Source organism: Haliaeetus albicilla, chromosome 10 (assembly GCF_947461875.1).
Source record: "Haliaeetus albicilla chromosome 10, bHalAlb1.1, whole genome shotgun sequence".
Lineage (NCBI taxonomy): Eukaryota > Metazoa > Chordata > Aves > Accipitriformes > Accipitridae > Haliaeetus > Haliaeetus albicilla.
In genome coordinates, this window is record NC_091492.1 from 11,509,392 (window position 1) to 11,529,411 (window position 20,020).

A 20,020-nucleotide genomic window follows, 5' to 3' on the forward strand; every position below is an offset into this window, starting at 1 on the left:
TCTGTATCTGTATTGACATTTTCAGTAAGAACAAGATTTTAGCTTCTGTCTTCTAAGAAAGCACAAGTCTTTCCATGGTATGTGGGCATGCCACAAAACCTGACTGGTAGCCCTAGCTCTAGGAACAGGCAGACCTGTCTGTGTTCTCAGTGGTCTTTTCCAGATACCCTGCCATGTGTCTGTATCACCAGAAAAAACCTTTTTTCAATTTTTTTCTCCAGCTCAGGTATGTTTAGACTAGCCAACCTGTTCCTACAATTGAAAACGGGTTCAGGAATATTAATGTTCCTTTCCAGTCTCTTGTTAAGGTCATTGAACTATTGAGTACCCTGTTTCCTAGCCTGCGGTCTTCGTTATTTTATTCCTAAATGGCTCTGCTGTGGCAAGAAAGCTTTTCTTAACACTTCCAATTGGCCAAAGGCTGAAGTGTAGCCAGTATTTTACATCTGTCCAGGAATGCACCTAAACAGTGTATCTGTTTGGGGGGCCAGTATATTCATGAGTCATAAGTATAGATTTTCTTTGCTTTGGATGCTTTATTTTAATTCCAGTGTCTGATCACATTTGTTTATTTTTATTACGGTAAGCTTCCAGACCCTGAGAAAGGGATCTGCAGTGCTAAAGACACTTTTATTATATATGAGACTTCAAGTGATAGTCTTTGCCCTGAGGAGCTCACAATAAAAATAAGCAGACAGATAGAGAGATAAAAGACATGATTCAGCATCAGATGTAATTTGCTGTATGAAGCTGATCCAATTGTATTTGAAGGCTTTATTTTACAGATGAAGAAACTTAGGTGCAATGAAATGAAATGACTTGCAGAAAATACCACAGAAGTCTATGGAAAAGTAGGAACTAAAACTCCGATTGCCCTGTAGCTCCCAGGACAGCCCTTCTCTTTGAAGCAGGGGGAACTATTTATGCATTACATGAACACAACTACACATGCTGTACATCCCAATCTGTAGAAATTATACAGCCCTACATAATTATGCCATGCAGCAGATTTTATTTTCTTTATCCTTCTGCTGTGCATAAGCCTGGCACTATCTCTTCTTCTGTGCATAGTTCTTATTTAGAGATACTCTTTTGACTTCTAGAACAAATGGTGTTTTGGAGAGGTATGTTTACTGCATAAAGACATAGAAAATACACCTAAATTCCCTATTCTGGTCAGTAAATTTATATGAAAAGTATTGTGGCAATAAATCAAAATGCAGTGATTGCCATTCCCCTTCCCATGGTGATTTATAATTGTGGATTTACATCTGGCTAAAAGACACTGTTCAGACTGTCTAGCTTGCATGGTAATAACAGCAAGCTCTCCTCTATTTTCTTTTAGTATGGCAATGGAGACTGAGAGCCCCTTCACTTTAAACAATTCGATGAACACATAAAATGGGAGTTAAAACCTTCTGCAAAATACAAAAATAATAAAGCGTGATCAGTGAAACTCTAAATCATAATGACAATGTTATCCAGTGTCAGCCAGAGACACTCGCTGACTACAATGGTGTTTTAAGTGAAGCATTTCTCTATCTGGTAAACAAACAAAAAAAAAAAAAAGAAAGAAAAAGAGGAAAGAGGCAGGGAAATAATATTCAAGAATTTCTTAATAGAATTGAGGGGCTAACAGCAGAAGAAAACTATTCACCCTCCAGTATTATGGAGTTTTACTTCACAGAAAAAAATAGGATGCTGTAGGATAGAGATGTCTTGTTCCCTTTAACAACATTTCTCAGTCTGGGCAGTATAAACATCCAGGAGTCACCTTCACATTTATAAACTATAAACATTATTATCTTCGGTTCCATTTCTTAAACCCACTCAGGTTTTTTTTCCTTCAGTTGCCTAGAAAAGCAAATATACAAGGCTGAGGGCTGGTAATGTGCTGTTGGTAAGAGCTGGACAATGGTATTCTCGTTTGAAATGTAAACCAACAGACTGACCTGCAAGACCTTTACCATATAATGAATAGGAACTTAGTAACAGACTTTGGTGGAGGAGTTTTCTGCTAGAATCAGGAGTTCAACTTTCTTCCTGTCCTGAGATTGGTAACGTGCTTCAGGCTCAAGATAGTCCTCAGGCCTCCAGGGAAGGGAAATGCTGTAACCCATGCGTTTCCCCTGAACTCCCCTCTCCCTACTTTAGCATTTCTAGAGCTGTAGGGACAGCACACAAGTCCTAAGAATTCGTTCCAGACTGAAATATGTCTCAGAAAGAAGACAAGGAAAGAAAGCCAAAATTTGCCTCTTAAGTTCATACAGATGTTCAGCACCTGAGCCATCCAAGCCAAGCACCTTTGCAACTCATTATACCCTTCAGGAGGAATATGCTACGCTCTACAAATCATCTCTGCACAGAAGAGGAATACCACTATTTTGCTGGACACCTACTGCCCCTTATAAGGCAGTGAGGAGATGAACTAAGCTGAGCTTTTTGGTAGTATCCATCACTACAGTCAAAGCATTAAATCCTTCTCCTTGTACAGTGGTTTATTCCATAATAGAAACATAGATAGTAGTGACAGAGAAAATCACTTGGGTCATCTAGTTTATCCTTTGCTGGGAGAAAGATTGTTTCTTGCATTTGTTGTCTTTGCAGACAATACTTCACCCAAAATTACCACCTGACCTGAAGTCTGACAGAGAAATGGAATATTACTAAGATAAACCATGCTCAGAGCCTGGTTTATTGTTTGTGTAGCAGCAGAGAATGAGATCAGGGTACAGCTTACAAGATGAAAAGGTGGGGAAGGACTGTAAACTTTCCTTCTGCCCAGGGATACCAGCTCAGGGGAGACGCTGAGGGAAGGAACCGGAGAAAACAGAGCATTACATATCTGCAAACAGTACTGTCCTAAGGGGGTGGTAATCTGTGAAGATTGTTGGGGATCACTGGAAAAGGAATAAATGCAGTAGTGGTCTCGGGGGGGATCCTAAAGGACTCTCCTCCCCTAATCCAGGGGATTCTCTGGGAATTCTTCCCCATCTCTTTTCCCTATAGGACTCAGGAAAGAAGTCACACTACAGTGTTGATATCTTTCCTTCCTAAAGTTGTAATGAGGATTATGCCCCACAAGGCTCTGTACGACAGCTGGAAGCTACAGTTGCTCCTTAGCACCAGACCCTCTAAGACATGATTTTGTAATGTCAGCACTGATTTTTCAGGGCTTCATGTGTGCTCTTATGCCACAGGTTACGATTTAATTTCCAGCAGGTGTTTGCTTTCGTAACATTCAAGGCGACTCTAGGACAAGACCTAGGGCAGCGAGAGGGAAAAGCAAGGCTTTGCCACGCTTTGACCGATAAAAGGTCCAGGCTGTGGGAGACTCATCAAATACCCTGTCCCTGCCATCAGGAATTGCTGCAAACTGTTCCCCTGTCCTCCATGGTCTCCTTGAAAGGAGACTTTCATGGCTGGCCAGCCTCCTGTTCTCCCCTTCACAAACCCCTTGGGGCAGATGGCAGGTATCCTTTCAGCTTGTCTGGCTCCTTCTCACTCCTGCATTCAAGTCTCAGCTCTCACTCTCAAATTTACACCTTCCTCTTGCACACTTTTTTCCCCTTTGCCTCATGTCTGTTGCCTCACCAGAGCCTCTGGACAGCCCAGATCCCTCTTCCCTTGCCTGTAGCGGTTGCACGTTGCACTGTCTTTGCCTGATTTTATTTCCTACATTTTGCAGTCAGTGTGGTGTCTGGGAGGGGATGCGTTGCTGAGAGCAATGTCCAGAGGCAGGAGGTCAGGAAAAGCAAAACCAATTGATGGATCAGCGTCTTACCACAGACCATGCGCTCCTCAGACTTCCCTGCCCTCTTTTACCCCCTGCCTTTCACGAGGCAGCACTTCTGCTCAATAAGCAAAGAGCACGGCCTATTTCCCAGGTTTCGGACCAGCGCTTGCACTGGGGGCCCAGTCTGTCCTTCTGCTCTGGCATGCCCAGGCTAAGCCATCCCTGCCATCAGCTGAAGGATGATGACGACAAAGACCTTTGCGTTCCTATTGCATGAAGAACTGGCCTGGGCTGGCCAATCTTTTAAAACAATAAATTAAGGTGGTGGTGATATTTTGGCCCAAGCAGGGCGGAAATGGAGATAAGAGGTACTTGTTCTTGGGGGCAAGTAGGAAATACTGCTTTCCAAATTAGTTCATTTTGCTTACGTTTCATCACAGGATTTTACCTTTCCTTTCTGAATGCTGTCAGCGCACAGAGACAAAAGACATGGCATTTTGGTACACTGCTGTATTTAGAACAGCCACAAAAAATTAGAATCCAAATCATATCCAACCTATCATGTGATTACATGGCAAACTTGCATAGCCGGAGATCCTCTGCGCCATGCTCAGCCCTTGACAGAGCTCTCGCAAGCAATGTGAGTGATGAGCTCCTATTTAGGAACTGACAAATTTGTGTGGATCAATGATTATTAAAAAGAAAATGTCATTAAAGAGGACAGTTCGGTGCAGTATCATCCAGAAGCTGTCAATGTCTCTGCTGGGAAAATTAAAATAAAGTCATCTTACAATGCATATTTCAAACATTTTGAATTTAATAATTAACTAAAAGACAGCAGCAGCAGCCTATTTCCAGAGTGCATTTTGGTGTCCCTTAAAAACACTGATTCTCTGAAAGGCAGGAGATTATAACTTCTTGTAATTCTTGCTAAAGCTTGCTAGGATCTTTTGTTTACAAAGTGTTTGTAAATTGAACTGTATGTTTTTTCTAAAATGAGGGTAGCAACTGACTGAACATCTTACAAATCACTCTAAACTTTAAAAAAAAAATCCAATGTTTTATTTTGATACTTGTAAGAAAAAAAAAAAAATCTTTGTATTGGAAATTATTTTTAGTTTTGAAGATTTCTGTTTCAGTGACAAAAATGAAACACTCACTTGTCTTTTGGACATATCTGAAGCAATTCCCCCCCCCCCAATTTTGGTTCAACCACTGAACACAAAAATTCAGAGTTCAGTTCTTCTCGCAGGAACGAGCCCTGTGGATGTTAGTTGTCCACTTTGTATTGTCATATGAAGCCTGTTGTGGTTCTGCCGAGACAGAGTGAGGTGAAGTGTTAGTAAAATCGGCAGTATTGCTAAGAATAAATATTTATACAGTATGAAGATAGGGGATCTTTTCAAAAGTTTGTCATGTCCTTTATGACAGCAGTCCTCATAAGCATTGCTATTATTCGTTATTGGAGTTGTGGGGTTTTTTTTCAATAAACCAATATAGAACTAAGAATTAGTTATTTTAAACACAGTATTATTATTGGGGGGGGGGGGGGGTGTCCCTCATATTTTTTCAGAACTAAGACCCTAATTGCAAATCCAGTACAAGCCCAAGACAAAGAGACAGTTGTTTCAAACAATAAAGGACTAAGTAAAACCAAAGAACTGGTACAGAGTGATGGGGAAGTACAAGGAAGAAGCTGGAGAAGTACTGGTTAGTTTGATAGATTGTTCTGTCTTACAAGGGACATCATTAGTGTCAGGTTCTTCTACACAGGCATCAGAGTGAATGGGAGATGTGCAGAAATCTAAGCCTGGGCACATCCACAGAGCCACACATGCTACAGTGTAGGAAGTCTTTTCCATCTTCCAGTACTTTGTTAGAAATCTTAATATGGCCTAATTTTACAAATTTAGGTTCAAACTTCTCCCTTCATCTTAACCTTCCTGTTGCTCTGGGGGAGCTGTAATTCTTTCCCCATACAAAGGTCTCACTCCCAGGTATGGTCTCCTTTTCCATGACGTGATACAACCTTTTCCTGAGGCTTTTTGCTTTTTACATTTGTCATTTGTAGATTTGTTATAAACTTTAGAAAAAGCAGCAAGCTGAAAAGAGGCAGTGCTGCATGCTGGAGCCCAGTGCCCGGCTGAGCTGTGGAGTTTGCTGGGGACAGCTCAGGGCAGGGTGGACTGGGACCTGCAGCTCCTGTGGGGCACTGAGCTGATGAGCTGAGCTGAGAGGTTACAAGGGGAGGTATGTCAGTAGGGCCAAAGCATAGTGCCCAAGTTAAATAAAACACATCTAGATGGAGCATTTCTACTTTCCCCAAACTGAATTTCCTTCCCAAGAATTTTGTTTTTCATGACAAGTTTTAAAACTGAGATTTTTAATCTTAAAAGAAACCAAAATTAGAATTTTCCATAGGACAGAAATGCCCATTTCAGTGATAAAGCAGAGGAAACCATGCTAAATAGAGCAGCTGAAAGGCTGGGGGCAGGTAGCTGATTTTACTTTCCAGAATGGCAGACAAAGAGGCCCTTACACAGGGCACAGGCAGAATCTTGAGGACAATCCCTCCTCTCACGTGAGCAGCTGCCCCGTGCAGAAGGCTGCACCTAACTTGGGCAAGGTTTTTGCAGCAAACAAAAATTGACCTTAGGAGTCTTTACAGTCAGTTGCCTTCTTTAGCCTTACTGCCTTCTGTTGATACCTTGGCAGCAAAATGGAGAGTTATTTGGTATATCTTCATTTGCAAAATTAAATTTGGAGAGGAGAGAGATAATTTCATAAAGTAAACCAATATAAACAAAACCAGCCCTGCTGGGTAAGAAAATACAGCTAACTGGGGGAAGTGCATGTAAATCAATATAAATAACGGCCATGTAAAACCATGGTGCTGTGTATTTCCAGTAACCAACCTTCAAAAGAAGATGATGAAAACAAAGGAGGGCAATGATATGTGGATTAGAGAACATAACACGTGAAGAGGCTGAGAAAGCTAAATTCATAGAGTCCAGTGAAAGAGACGGCTCAGGGGGAACATGATCACAGTCTATAAATACCTTCAAGGTAACAATAGAAATGAAGGGAGGGAATTATTCACAGTCTCAGAAAATTGTAGGCCAGGGAGCAATGGCCTGAAGCTAAGAAAGAAAAAGTTTAGGTGAGATATTAGGGGGGGGAAAGAAGCCCTGACAAAAAAAAAAGCAATAGGGCAGTTTAATAGCTGAACAGGGAAAGTGCCCAGTGTAGCATAACTGCCAGGTTTATGCAACCAGTGAGATGGCATATCACTGGAAAAAAGACAGAGAGGCTTTAATCAGACACACAAGAGCCAGATCAGATTGAAAGAGTACTCCTGGTCTCACAGGCTGTGCTCCAGGTAATGCCATATAGTGCTACATGAAACTACAAGGCAGAGCTGTTTCTTTGAACTAGGCCAGCTGCTTCCTCTGTTGCACTCTCTTACATATTTCCTTTATCCATCACGCATCTCTCCCCTTTCCCATCCAAACGTGGATGAATTCCGTGTCGTCCCCTCTTACTGAGTTTGGCTTTCCATCCCACTGACAGAGGCGTCAGGAGAACTGTAGGAAGAGGGAGCAGTTCTTACTAAGGCAAGTCCAGCCAAGACGGCTGCTGATATGATAGATTGTAGAAGGAAATCTCAAAGTCACTTAAGGATGAGGAGCTGGAGGTTTGCATGAATAATACCAATAATCATATAAAAAACTCTCCACCTCCACAACACTGAAAAGTTGGAAGAAACTGCTGCCTCTGCTCAGAGCACCTCAAAAGCCAACTCTGATTGGTCTCCATTGAAAGAATGAGGAGGTTTCCAGGGCTGAGTGGGACTTTTTGAAGAGATGGCTTTTCCTGGAGGAAACGAGCGAGTAGGACCCTGTGAGCTCTGGTGGTGGGTCCCCACTGCACAAGCTCTCCCCGCTGCTTCTCTTTTTGCCCTAGAAATGCAGGCGAATGGGGTCAGCCAGGAGTCTGAGACAGGCTGATATTAATTCTCTACCATGTGAGAAAGGTGTTTCTAACGCATGCTTAGCAAACTTCATAAGGTGTGCTAATAATAAACAACAGCAAGTTCACAGTCCAGAAGATACCTGGAGGTGGGGTTCGGTTGCTCGGAGGAGCGTGGGAGGTAGCAGGAAGGCTGTTGCTACCCGGGGGCATGGGGCTCCCGCTGCAAAATGATACACGATTATCACAGAGCTCGCCGTTGGCTGGCATCTAGTCAAACTCCTGGGTACACAGCAACCAGTACCCAGGATGGTTTACAGCACAATTGCAGAGCTACTGCCAGAATAAATACTCAGTGTACAGCACAGAAACCTCTTATACAGAAACCTTCCATAAATACTGCCTGTCACTCTTTCCATTCGGGGAACCACAGCAAAGGTATCTGCCCACCCAGCACTGCTGCTGTCTAAGGGCCTTTCCACAAAGCTCACTTGTGGGCATTGCCCCTAACTTGCCAGAGAAGAGACGTCTTTTTGCGTCTTTGCACTCCTTTCTCGGTGCCTTCTTTACAATGAAGCACCCACGGAGCATCACTGTGTGGCTGCTCGGCAGCTGCCACCGGCGCTTGCAGGACTGGGGGGAAAATGAGAGCTGCAGCACATTGTGCAAAAGCAAAAAGAAGATACTAAATGTGGGCCTGCTGCATCTTTAATGCTAGGCTAGAAGAAGCATTGGGGTAGCAAAATTGTATCTGAAACAATTTTGTACCATTTTAATAGTTGAATTTTAGTTGTATTATTAGTGAAGCAGAAAAGCCTAATGAATCTATGCTGAAGTTCTCCAGTTGAGGGTCACCACTTTTTAGGCCGATCCAGAGAGTTGATGAATGTTTTGCCAGCGGTATCTTAGTGACGAGCATCTTGCAGAGGGATTTTCATGGGTTTGTTGGTTTCTTGTTTAGAAAGAACTACTTAACGTAACAATTCTCTGATGTCTTCACAACAGATAATAGAAGCATCATCTCAAAAGAGATCTATGTAAAGTCAGGGGTATGACTGGGTTACAGAAAAGGTTCATTTATGCTAAGTGCCAATCACTAAAAGTATCAGACATAATACTTTGAAGACCAAAAACAATGAAAAGTTTTTTTCTTTGGTTTTAAAACTAAATCTGTATCATTTGCTGTGCTGAAAATCCCTGACAATTATTGGTGAAATAACAAATCTAAATCATGATTTTAAAAGTCACCCTTTTTTATTTTAAAAGTATTCCCCATCCTAAGGAATCCAGATAGGTACATGCAAACAAGTATCTCCAGAAGGCATGTCCTTGAAAAATCTGGAAAGAATAAAGGAACAAAAGAGCTGCATGGGTCTGCTGCACCTTCCTCAAAGTTGCTTTCCTTCGGTAACTTTGTTAAAACAAGCCGCAGTTACATACATAAGCTCAAATGATCGTATTTCTGAATAGCTATTTAACTGAAGGGAACTACAGTCATTCTAAAGACGTATCTCTGTTACAATCTATAATGAATGTAATCTTCAAGGGGCAATAACTTCTCTCAATTACACAATTTTTCTGTTAAAAATGGCATATGTTACAATCTGGGTTGTCAGCTCCTCTGGCCATGGACCCGTGCATTTCTCAATGAAGCATCTTAGGCACCCCCAGTATGCAATCAATAAGATCAGTAATAACGTTAAAACTTTTTTGTTTTTTAATCGTGTGTTAACATAATCTTTCAAGTTATTTTTCCAGTATAAACACATAGGGCACAACAGCTGTTTGGAGATCTCCAATTAGAGCTGTTTTGTGGCTGTCTGTACAGAAAATGCCTTTGGCTAATATAATTTAAACCTCTTCTGTAAATGCATTTCATGCTTTGAAGTTAGCTAATAATTTCTGTCATTTAAGAACAATGTTCCGTGATTTGCTCCTATTAGCAAAAGCGAGAAAATGAGCACTCCCTTTGGCTCCCTGCTCCCCACCTGCCCGTGTGCCGGAGCGCTGGCGATCTGCTGCCCTTGATTTAGCAAGAGCTGCCCTGCTGCTGCGAGGCGCTGGGTGGGAAGGTGTCGAGGACTCCGGGATGGCATTTTTACAAAAAGCGCAGGCGGCTGGAGGAACTTCGGAGTTAGGTCCCAAGGTCACAGCCAGAATCGGGAAGGAGAACTATAAATTACAAAGCACTGGACTGCAGCCAAGCCCATGGGAAGCTGCATTTAGCATATCATTCTCTAAGCAGCAGGATGAAACCTTAACTCCCCTTCAGACAGAATTTGAATGGAATTTGTTATAAGATTGAAATATCACCAACTGACTTTCCATGACGACTCAGAAACGGGTTGCAATCGCGGGGGGATCCTCTTCCAACCAGCCCAAAATGATGATGAGGATGATGATAGAGCCCTATCAAATATTTATGAAAACCAGATGAATTTCTGTGCTAGCGACATGCTGATATTATAACAGAGACCTCAAATAAACTCCTGACATTAACCTAAGCTCAGATTTCTCCCAATGTAAACCAAAGGTTGAATAACAAGCTGATTCTAGTATTTTGAAGTAAAAATGCTGCAATGGAGGTTAATAGCAATGTAGTTAAATGCAGGTAAATGTGATGATTTATTACTTGCAGATACTACTACAGACTTGCCATCAGTGCTGTAGACCTCCTGTGTAAAGGTGCAGAATTAGATGAACTTTACATGAGCTATAGGCTCCTTGGGCAGTAGCTCCCGTGTGTTATGCACATACACAGTTATCTAATTCTGTGGGGATATGTCGAGTCCTCCAGAAGCTGCAGCATACACAAAACAATATGGGCAGTGCTATTCCAAAGCATTAAAAAAAAAAAAAAGGTTTTATGAGAAAAGGATTAATTAATTATTTTAAGGATGCAAAAGTTACTTTAGACTTTAAATGTTGAAAAAATACAAAAAAAGAAGTGATCCATGTAAATTTTCTGTATCATAAACATAAAACCTCTGCATCTTGCTGTCGTACCATTAACTCTGAGACCCGTATTTAAAGATGTGAGATAGTAGCGTTGTTGGTCTCTGTGGGAAAAGGGGCAGCTTGAAAGCAAATCCCCTCCCCCTTGTCTGCAAAGGAAGAATAGTAGCATTAAGTGCTAAGACAGCTGCCATCCTTCCATCTTGGCACTAAGTTAGGTGATGGAAAGCAGTGAAGAGATGCTAGAGAATTTGGGGAGGGCTGCGTAAAGGCAGATGAGAGTAGTAATTTATTGGACAGCAACTTCCTCAGATGAATCGTACAGCTGTAACCAATAAGTAGATGTGAACCATTTTGCTAGTAAGTTATAACTGATTCTTTAAAACGCTGTTGCAGGGCTTGTGACCAGGGACGGTACTATTAGCATGAAAAACTCACAGTGTGATGTGGCTGATCTGAGTAGCTGTTGTGAAGAAAAGCCAGAAAAGTAATAAATTAGCTTCTGTAGCTGGAGCATTATTTTTTGGCTGTCAGTGCATTAAAGTATACTTTTGGGGAAAGCTGGAAAAAAGAATCTAAGTTTTTGTAAAACATCGTAGAGATGGCAGGGAATGAACTTTCCCTTGAACTGGCAGATGTGGAAATCTCTGTTGGATGGACTAAGTTCTGGCATGGGAGATGCGAGGATGAAATACTTGGTCGTGCTGTGATAACCTCCAGATGAACAGGTTTCGGTCACTGCAGATTAGGACAGGATTTTCTCTTCTCTTACTTGAGAAACCAGGCAAATACATTTCTGCCACAAGAAAGGAAGGGCTGCATTCTGTAAGTACTCCTTTCTCTGAGCCTTTGGCATCTGCTAAAATGAAGAAAATAACTGCTCTTCTGAACTGCAACACAAAGAAGAGATTCACAGCATCCTCCCGTGTTATGTGCCTGCAGATTCATACATTTTATTGACCAGGATGCTATTTTTACAATTTCTTCCTTTATTTCATAGATCTTTTTGCAAATGGATTTTGTGATCCCTAAGAAATGAGATGTCCAAAGGTTTACAAAACAACAATCTTTGGGGGGTTTTGCCAAATGAAAGAGCAACGTGGGGTTTTATTCCTTTTTACGCACCAGTCTAACTTCTGATGCACCCTTTAGATTTCTGGATTTATTTTACTAATTCAGCTCATACTGATTTATATGCTTTAAGCAGATCAAGCAGCTCATGCAAAAAAAAACCCTGTTAAAGTATATTAAATAATTATTTATGTAACATCTTCTATTAAAGAACTTAAAAGCAACAGAAAAATTAATTGATCTTCTTTGAGCTAAGTAGTATCTCCATTTCAGGATATAAAAATGAAGGCATATTAAATCAACTATTCAAACATAGGTGCCTAACGTTGGTCATCTAAATACACATGTCACCAGCTAACTACTGCTTTCATTCTCCCAACTCGGAAGGGGATCGGTTTTGCATTTGAGGGTCACACTGAATAGAGTAAGAAGCCAACATTTCTCTAACTATTTCTGTGCAGGTATTAAAGGGACCCAGAATCTCCTGCAGCTTTGGCTCAAATTAGCAACCGTTAAAAAATAAAGCAACTTTTATTTAGCTCCTAGCTATAAGTGGATGTCAGATTGCAGGCATTCAAGTTCAAAAACCACTCAGAAAGTTTATGTAACTGGTCCTGCCACCTTTCCCGACTTGAGTAATTACTGCTCTCTCAACGAGTGTCATTTACTTACATTAACTGACTTTCATGAGGTTGGTTACTGTCTGAAAGGGGGCTGGAAGATCAGGCCCTAGCAGGTTTTATCATGGTCGTGCTGCTCTTTGGCAGCACTGAAGACAGACATCAGCCCCCCTGCCTGCCTTCTGTCTTCATCACAGGCACAACCTCCGGCCCCTTCTCCCGGAGCAAGGACTCGCACCTCTGACCGAGCGAGGCTTCTTTCTGATGAAGAGTGAAAGACCATTTATGGATGCCGTGATACACATTTCAAATTAAGTGTTTTAAGGGAGGTGCAATAATTGTCAGGTCTGCATATTTAATGGACCTTGAGCTATAAACATGCTCAAAAGGTGTCTAGTTAATATCAGTTTGACAGTGAATTGGCACAGTGCTAAGCTCCGAAGCATCAAATTAGCATCGATCCGCAAAACGTTACTGAAAGGTTTCTTAAATCTGCCAAGTTTTGAAATCAATTTGGGAGAAGAGGGCTTCTCCCCCCACCCCGCCTTTTTTAAAGTCCTTTCTAGTTCCCTACCAGGAGTCCAAGGGCATTCCTTCAGACATGCTTTAGAAATGTTAATTCTTTTCAAACTTCGTCTTCCCATCCTCATTCAAGAGTGATCAATTCCTCTTAGGGTTTTTCTTCGACGGACAGTTTAAAATCCTCTCCTGCTTGCTCTGGGTCGGGAGGAGCGGAGCTCTGACCACGCGGTGCCCAGCCGCGGTTCAGCTGGGCTCTGTGCAGACGATGCGTGTTTGATGCTCTGGGATGCAGGTGCTCTGCAGCCTCCAGCGGATGGCTAATAACTTCCAGGTGGGATTTGAAGGAACTGGCACTGCCCCATTACATTCCTCTATGGCTTCGGTCCTGGCAACCTCAACAGCTTCCCCTCTCCCTGCGTGATATTAACACAGCTGCGCTCAGCGGACCCGACTATGCTGGAACACCCTCAATAAACAGGAAAGCTGGCACGCTCTGCTCTCTGAAGGGTTCATGACTCCGCTGCAGCTTCAGCTCGTCTGCCAGCGCTGGGGTTTGTTAACCTTCCTGGCAGCCTGCAAACCCACTCTGCTCTGGGGCGCGTTGCCGGGGGGCTGGCGGAGGCTGACCGACAGTCTGCCGTGAAGGGGAAGAGTTTGAAGGAGCCTCACGCTGCTGGAGGAGGCTGATCCTGGTTGGCATTAGCTCCCTTTGCTTGCATTTTGCTCTATGGATTTTCAGTATCTATGATAGAAGAGCATACATTGAAACAAAAGAATGAAGATATAATGGTGACATTTTTCTCCAGAATTTTATCTTTGTCTAAGCAGGGATGCAAATGATAGGGTGAGGTTCCAGTGTCTAATCACAGAGCTTTCCTCGAAAATGCACTGTAACAGCTATTGAAATGTTTTGCCAGCAGAAGTCATGTAACAGCACCTGTGAGAGGCTTGCGACGTTGGGTTTTAGCCCCTGAAAGAATGGAAATTGGGTGGCTTTTGGAAGAAAGCCATTGAATGGGGTGTTTAATGGTTGCTTACTATTAGGGATGCGTGCTGTGGCATGGTTACCGTGAGGTGGCACATGCCAGCACCCAATGGCTCCAAAAGTGGCATTGCCAGACCTGGAAGGTTGTCCCCAGCATGGCAGGGAGTATGCTGCAACAGCGTCCCCCCTTGTTCCAACCTTTCTCAGCCGTCCTCCCGCTCTGCTCTTCACCAGTGGGGTCATGCTGTGCAGACGGGGCCCTGCCGTCTCCTGACTTGCTCTTCTCGCAGCACGTGCTCCCCCGCTGAAGCCACGGCTCCAGGTTTCAGTGCTGGCACTGGGAGCGGAGACCGTGCCTGCAGAACATCTCTCCCTGCGGAGCGGCTGTCTGACTCCTGTTGGACTGCTGTGGTTGTACCTTCCGGAGATGGAAAACTCCTGGAAACGTCTGTGGGATCTTGTTTGGGGTTGTCCCCACCAGCTCCCACTCGGCATCAGAAACAGGAGGAGGCTGAAGGTGTTGCTCCTGTGGCTCAGCTGAAGCCAGGGAGAAACGTCGGCTGCTGTGTGATGACTAAGGCTCACATGCTTATTACTTCTATCAGTTAGAGCTCTTAATCACTTTGTGCTGTTTCATCCTATAACATGAATTCACTTCAAGCTGTGAAATTCACCATTTTTGCCATGACTAATTTGTGAAATCTGCCACCTTCCTTCGTGGTTCGCTTTGTGCCCTAGTTAGGCATCATCTGTCTGATTAGGGAAATCTGCGATTTGTTTCTTGCAGTGGAGCCAATACAATTTCATTCCCCTCCTTTCTCCTCTTTGCACTCAACTGGGATTTCATCGTCACTTTTGCCTTTTGATGTGACGGGGATGGAGCGGCGTGGAAGCCATCTTTGCCGGGGTTTGCAGGCAGTGAGTCCTGGCTTTCCTCCTCCACATAATGTGTGGGTAGGGCTCAATCTTGCATCGGTGGGACTCGGCCTGGGGCTCTAACCCTGGCTTTGGTTAAAGCCACTTAGGTCTGTATATTATGTTTACCATCTTACTACATTTCTCCCGGCCTGGTTGCTGCAATATTTTGGAAATCATTTCCCACCTGCCTTGCCAGTGCCTTGTTTCACGATACATTCATCTGTTACTCTTTATATTGAACACTGCTGGCATTACTAAATGCTATAAATGTACCCAGTACACCACAAAAATACACAAGCAGCTGACTGGTCTTGCCTACAAGAAATACTATTAATCTTTCATGTTTCACATGGTCTGGGCAAGATCCAGAGGGTGCTCGAGGAACATCTCATAACCGAATTGGGTCCTAAATTCCAACTGTCTCACGGATTGGTTAATGTCTAAAAATATTTTCCCACACTCTTAATGTCTTAATTGTTCTCTGAAGATGTTGCCAGCTGATCCATCCTTTTACCCATAATTTACACCCTCTTACAAACCTAGTGAAATATTATTTTAGTATTTCTGTCACTGAAATACAGTGATAAATGGTCGTCTGTTAAGATCAGTGGGAACACTATAATGGACGTGCAGGAGAGCTTATTGACTTGCTTTTGCCAAAATGGAGTCCTGCCATGAAGTTCAGAGGGATCACGAACTGCCCTGGATACTCCTTGTGCTTCGAACAGTCCTTTTTAACGGTAAAGCTTATGGGTTTGTGCTACACAGAGTTTTATGAGATAAAAAGTTTTATGAGAGAAAAAGAAACCTTCCCTCCTGGCTCTACTCATTTTCACCGTAACTTTCCATCTCTCTCTCCCCTCCTGTATTCTGCCTTTTTTTCACCAGTTTCACTCAGTCCAAGTTAATCGTCTCTCTGTCTGAAACGCGATCACGTAAGTAAGATCAGCTGCACCATTTCTATTAACAGATAAATAAATGGACAAATCTCTGAGAATCCCTCGCTATAATTAACCCTTGATCAGAAACCTGGAGGAGGAGGTTCAGGAACATCCCACGTGCGTGTTTGTTACTTTGTCCAGCTATCGAAAACCTACGGGCCTGATCCTGCTTCTGCTCGTACGGTTGATAAAATTTCTTTCAATGAGTCTGAGAGCAGGATTAGGCCTAGTGCTCAGCACCCTGTGCTCTTCTCTGTATCTACTGCATTCAGCACGGGAGTCTTGCAGCCGTACTAGCCCAAGCTATTTACTTACCACCACTGTGGACTAATCAGATGGCCATAAAAGCTTTTACTGTGCCATCCTGTTTGTGATCAGCAGAAACATAAAAAGCATGTTAGCAAATTGATTTTTGGCATTAATTGTGAGCAAAAAGCATTATACTGAGTACAGATAGAGGGGTTTTTTTTCAGGCAGAAAAATTCTATTTTAGTATTTTAAAAGCGGTGCTGGAAGATGCTGAGCTAAGCCCAACGGACATACTTTTCAAATACCGTAAGGCAAAGAGTAGTTACTGAATCTCCTCAGTCTTATTAGCTTACATAAACATAAAAATTTGAATAATGTTTAAAAAGCTAAATTCTCCAGATAATCCATAATCAGTAAATGTTCATTACTGAGATGTAGCAAATATGCATGAGATTTCCCCGGTGAGATTTTGGTTACACGATTTAAAAGGCGTAGCAAAACTCTCCTCCATGCGGGGCCGGGCAGAAACTTCCGCCGGCTCCAAAGGTCACTCGGCCGCCGCTCGGACCTTCCTGGTCCCCTTCAGGAACGAGCAGGAGAAAATCAGAATTCACTGTCTCGTTTTACAGCTCTGGTGCTTTATAAATAAATCATCCCCACAGGATGATTGATGTCTCCATATAAATAATTAAGTCTTGACCTTATGTTATGACACCTGCTAAATTTTTTGGCACTTGAAACCAGCGCTCAGGAGAGATCCTTGGCACCGGATAAATAAAGGTGGGACTAGATTCGAGGGGGAGGGGGAGCCAGGTTTTTGTTTACCCTCATTTTGTTCTGTTTGATTCCATCAGCTAATTGATGATGATGATTATTAATCTCCGTTGCCGTCTACTCTATGGATTTAATTCCTGCCTGTGATTGCTGTTGGAAAGTTTGCTCCATCAGAAACAGACTTTGATTAGCTTTCCAGTAGCCACAGTTTCCCAGAGCCCCCCTAAATTGCCGTGTGACCTAGCCTGGGCACTTTACACCTATTTTTGTTTGCAGAGCTCCAGTAGCCCGGGCGACGCTGTTGTTCTGCTCAAGCAGGCTAGGTAGCAGGTGTCAGCAAAAGTTTAATTTGGAAGCTCATGAATTCAAAAGAAGAGCTTAACGGTTATCCCCAACACAGAGACCTGCTGTGGCCTGCTCCCGGAAAAGAGAAAATCCCGGGGACATGAAAGGAATTGATGAGACGCCAGGCATCTGACAAAATGAAATCTTCTCGGGATAAACTGGGGATAGCTTTCTCATCAAATGGTGAGCATCATTAATAAACAAAATGGATTTAGCGACTGCATTTCCTATTTTCACTTCTGAGACCGTTCGGGTTTACCATTTATCCTCCCTCACTGGTACTGTATATATAGCCTATTCTCTGAAGAGCTGCAACTTTTAAATCTTGCAATAAAATACAAGCATTTCAGGGTAAGCGTCTAACATAAAAAAATGAGCATCTCTAGGTTTTTTTTAACCATGTTAATCTGCACACACCGCAAGTCAGCTGCGGACAGAAGGCGACATTAGAATACAATTATAATAAGGGGCTTTCCTAACCCCTCAAAAAGCTCAAAAAACCCCCTAAGCACCACCAACCCAACAACCGCGCAGCTCTGACTGGGTATCGCGTTGTTGCCCGCCACTTCCACAGCCAACACCGGGGAATCCCGGGTGGCAGCGAGGTGCCTGGGCTGTCCGGTCACCCATCGCCAGCGCACTGGTGCTAACACGCTTGTACAAAATGATTCCTTGCTGTCCGTTCGCCGCGTTTTGCCTATGTCCGTTCTCAAGGGTTAAGTGAGATGGAAGGTGGCATCAACGGCGAGGTCCGAGCCGCCAGGATCGCCGGGCAGGGGCGGGGGAACGCGGGACTTGCCGAGAAGCGCACCCACGGCAGAGCGGCGCCCAGAGCGAACCCCGGGTCCCCCCCGCATCAGCTCCAGAAACGAGGAAGTGCCGTAATACCCCCTCCCGCCTGCGCCCAGACTGAACTCCGGGTGAACTGCATCTCAGTCTGGGGAGATGCCGGCGTTTGTCCGCTCCTCCGCTTTGGCTCCCGCTGTTTTCCTTACAGAAACCCGAGGCAGAGCCGTACCCGCGAGCAGCCAGCCCGGCTGCAGACGCCGGCTCCATCCCTCACCTGAAGTTGGGGTCCCGGGCCGGCGCCCCGCCAAGCCCCGTGCCCGAGCGGGGCTGGGCCGGCCCCGCCCGGCTGCGGAGGGACCGGAGCGGTGCGGGGCGGGGCGGAGCGGGGCGGGGGGACGGGCCGCAGCCCCGGGGCAGCCCGCACCGCGCCCGGCCCCGAGCGCGGCACCGGCACCTGCCCTTCCGCCCCCTCCCCCCCAATTACCGGCACTGTTAATGACCGCCGGGAGGGCGGTCCCGAGGTGAGGGGGTCGCGCCGCCGGGGGCGGGGGGACACGGGACGAGGGGGCCCCGGCGCAAGTTTGGGCACTTTCCCGAAGTGGTGCGGGGAAAAGTTGGGGAGCGGCCGGGGGATGCGGGGAGGGGGGGGGGGGCGCGGCCGGGGAGGGGAAACTCGCCACTGACCTGCGCCGCGGCCGCGCCGCCTCCCCGCGCTCAGCGCATCCTCCGCGCCGCTCCCGCCCGCCGCCGCTCTGCGCGCCGCAGCCGCGGCTCCGCGCCGGCCAGCCTCGGCGGGGAGGAGAGAGCGAAGCGGGACAGCCCGCCCGGAGACGGGAGGCCGCCGCCCCCCTCCCCGCCTCCCGCCCCCCCCCCCCCTCCTCCTCCGCCGCCGCCCCGGCCCCGGCCCCGCCGCGCTCGGCTCGGCTCGGCTCGGCGGCAGCGCGGCCCCCGCCCCGCGCCCCGCCGCGCCCCGCTGCGCACCTCCGGGAGCAGGTGCGGCCGCCTCCGGCGGGGAGCGCAGCCCGGCCCTGCTGCGCCCTCGGCGCATCGTCCCTCGCCGCGGCGCGGGCAGAGCGCGGGCGGTGCCGGTGCCGGTGCCGCCGCCGCCTTTCCAGGGTGCCGTTCGCTTCTCAAGTTTGACACGTTTTCGCGGCGCCGTCCGCCCCCCCGGCCGCCTTCAAGGCTGCTGAATTATGCATTGTCTGAAGGGCAAATTACCGCCGTGCGGAACGGGGGGCTGCCGAAAGAACTGGGTCTGTGTCTGGGGCGGGGGGGGTGGTGTGTGTGTACACGCACGCACAGGCGCGCACACAGCTCCTGCTGGGAAAGCCGCATGGTGAAGGTTGTGCCTGGGCGTCTGTGACCGAAATATTGCAGCCCCCGCGTGGGAAGTTGCGGGGGAGGGCGGAGAAGGTCCCAGGCAGGGCGCTGGGGAAAGCCTCTGCGTCCCCGCTGCCGGGCGGCTCCTGGGAGGAGCGGGGCAGGGAGGCTCTTCTCATACCCCCCGCGCGGGTACAAGCGTCCTGCCGGGCACGTCCTCCTCCGGTCTGCGAGTTAACAACCGTACTGACAATGTAAGCGTTTTGAGACTAGTCGGGAAGATGGGTGGCCCACGCGTACTCCCGAAAGAAGGTGGTTGTGAGCACAGACCCCAAGGGGAGAAACAGCAGAAGTAATTGGAAGAGAACCGAAGTGATGGTGCTCTCGAACAACAAATCGGAGCAGATGCGCCGGGGCCAGGGCATGGAGGGGACCAAGGTCCCTTGTCTAGAGCCGGGGCTGTGAACTGTGGAGTAAGTGCACAGAAGGTGCCTCTTGCACTCTCTGCTGGCTGTTTTCCACCCTAAAATACTGAGAGGCTATTCCCGCACCACTGCACAGCAGAATAAACAGTCCAGTAAAAGCAAAACCAGGGTATGGCCATAATCCCCAAGAATGGCCTCTGTGGCGTGCCTGGCTATTGCTAGGTGTAATGAAGTGGCCACTGGATGAAATCGAGAGACACCAGAGTTAGACGAAAGAGCGCTCCCAGAGCCCACGCATCAAGGAGGTACATCCACCGTGCTCTGCACCCACTCCTCGGTCCCGGGAGCTGCCCTTTCTGCCAGGGAATCGTGGAGCTGAGCTTTGGCAGCTCGGAGGGAGC

General features: G+C 46.0%; 1 protein-coding gene across 2 annotated transcripts in view; it reads right to left on the reverse strand.

The window, feature by feature from the left end:
* Window positions 1-19,017, reverse strand: part of CHST8 (carbohydrate sulfotransferase 8) — a 191,084-nt gene extending 172,067 nt beyond the window's left edge. Inside the window, exon 1 of one of the 2 annotated variants that reach the window (XM_069793479.1) lies at window positions 18,856-19,017. The gene's annotated coding sequence lies outside the window, so the exon portion shown is untranslated. Of the gene's footprint in view, window positions 1-18,558; window positions 18,710-18,855 lie in introns of those variants that run through there. The other variant, XM_069793478.1, reaches the window with a different exon arrangement.
* Between the last annotated feature and the right edge of the window lie 1,003 nt (window positions 19,018-20,020).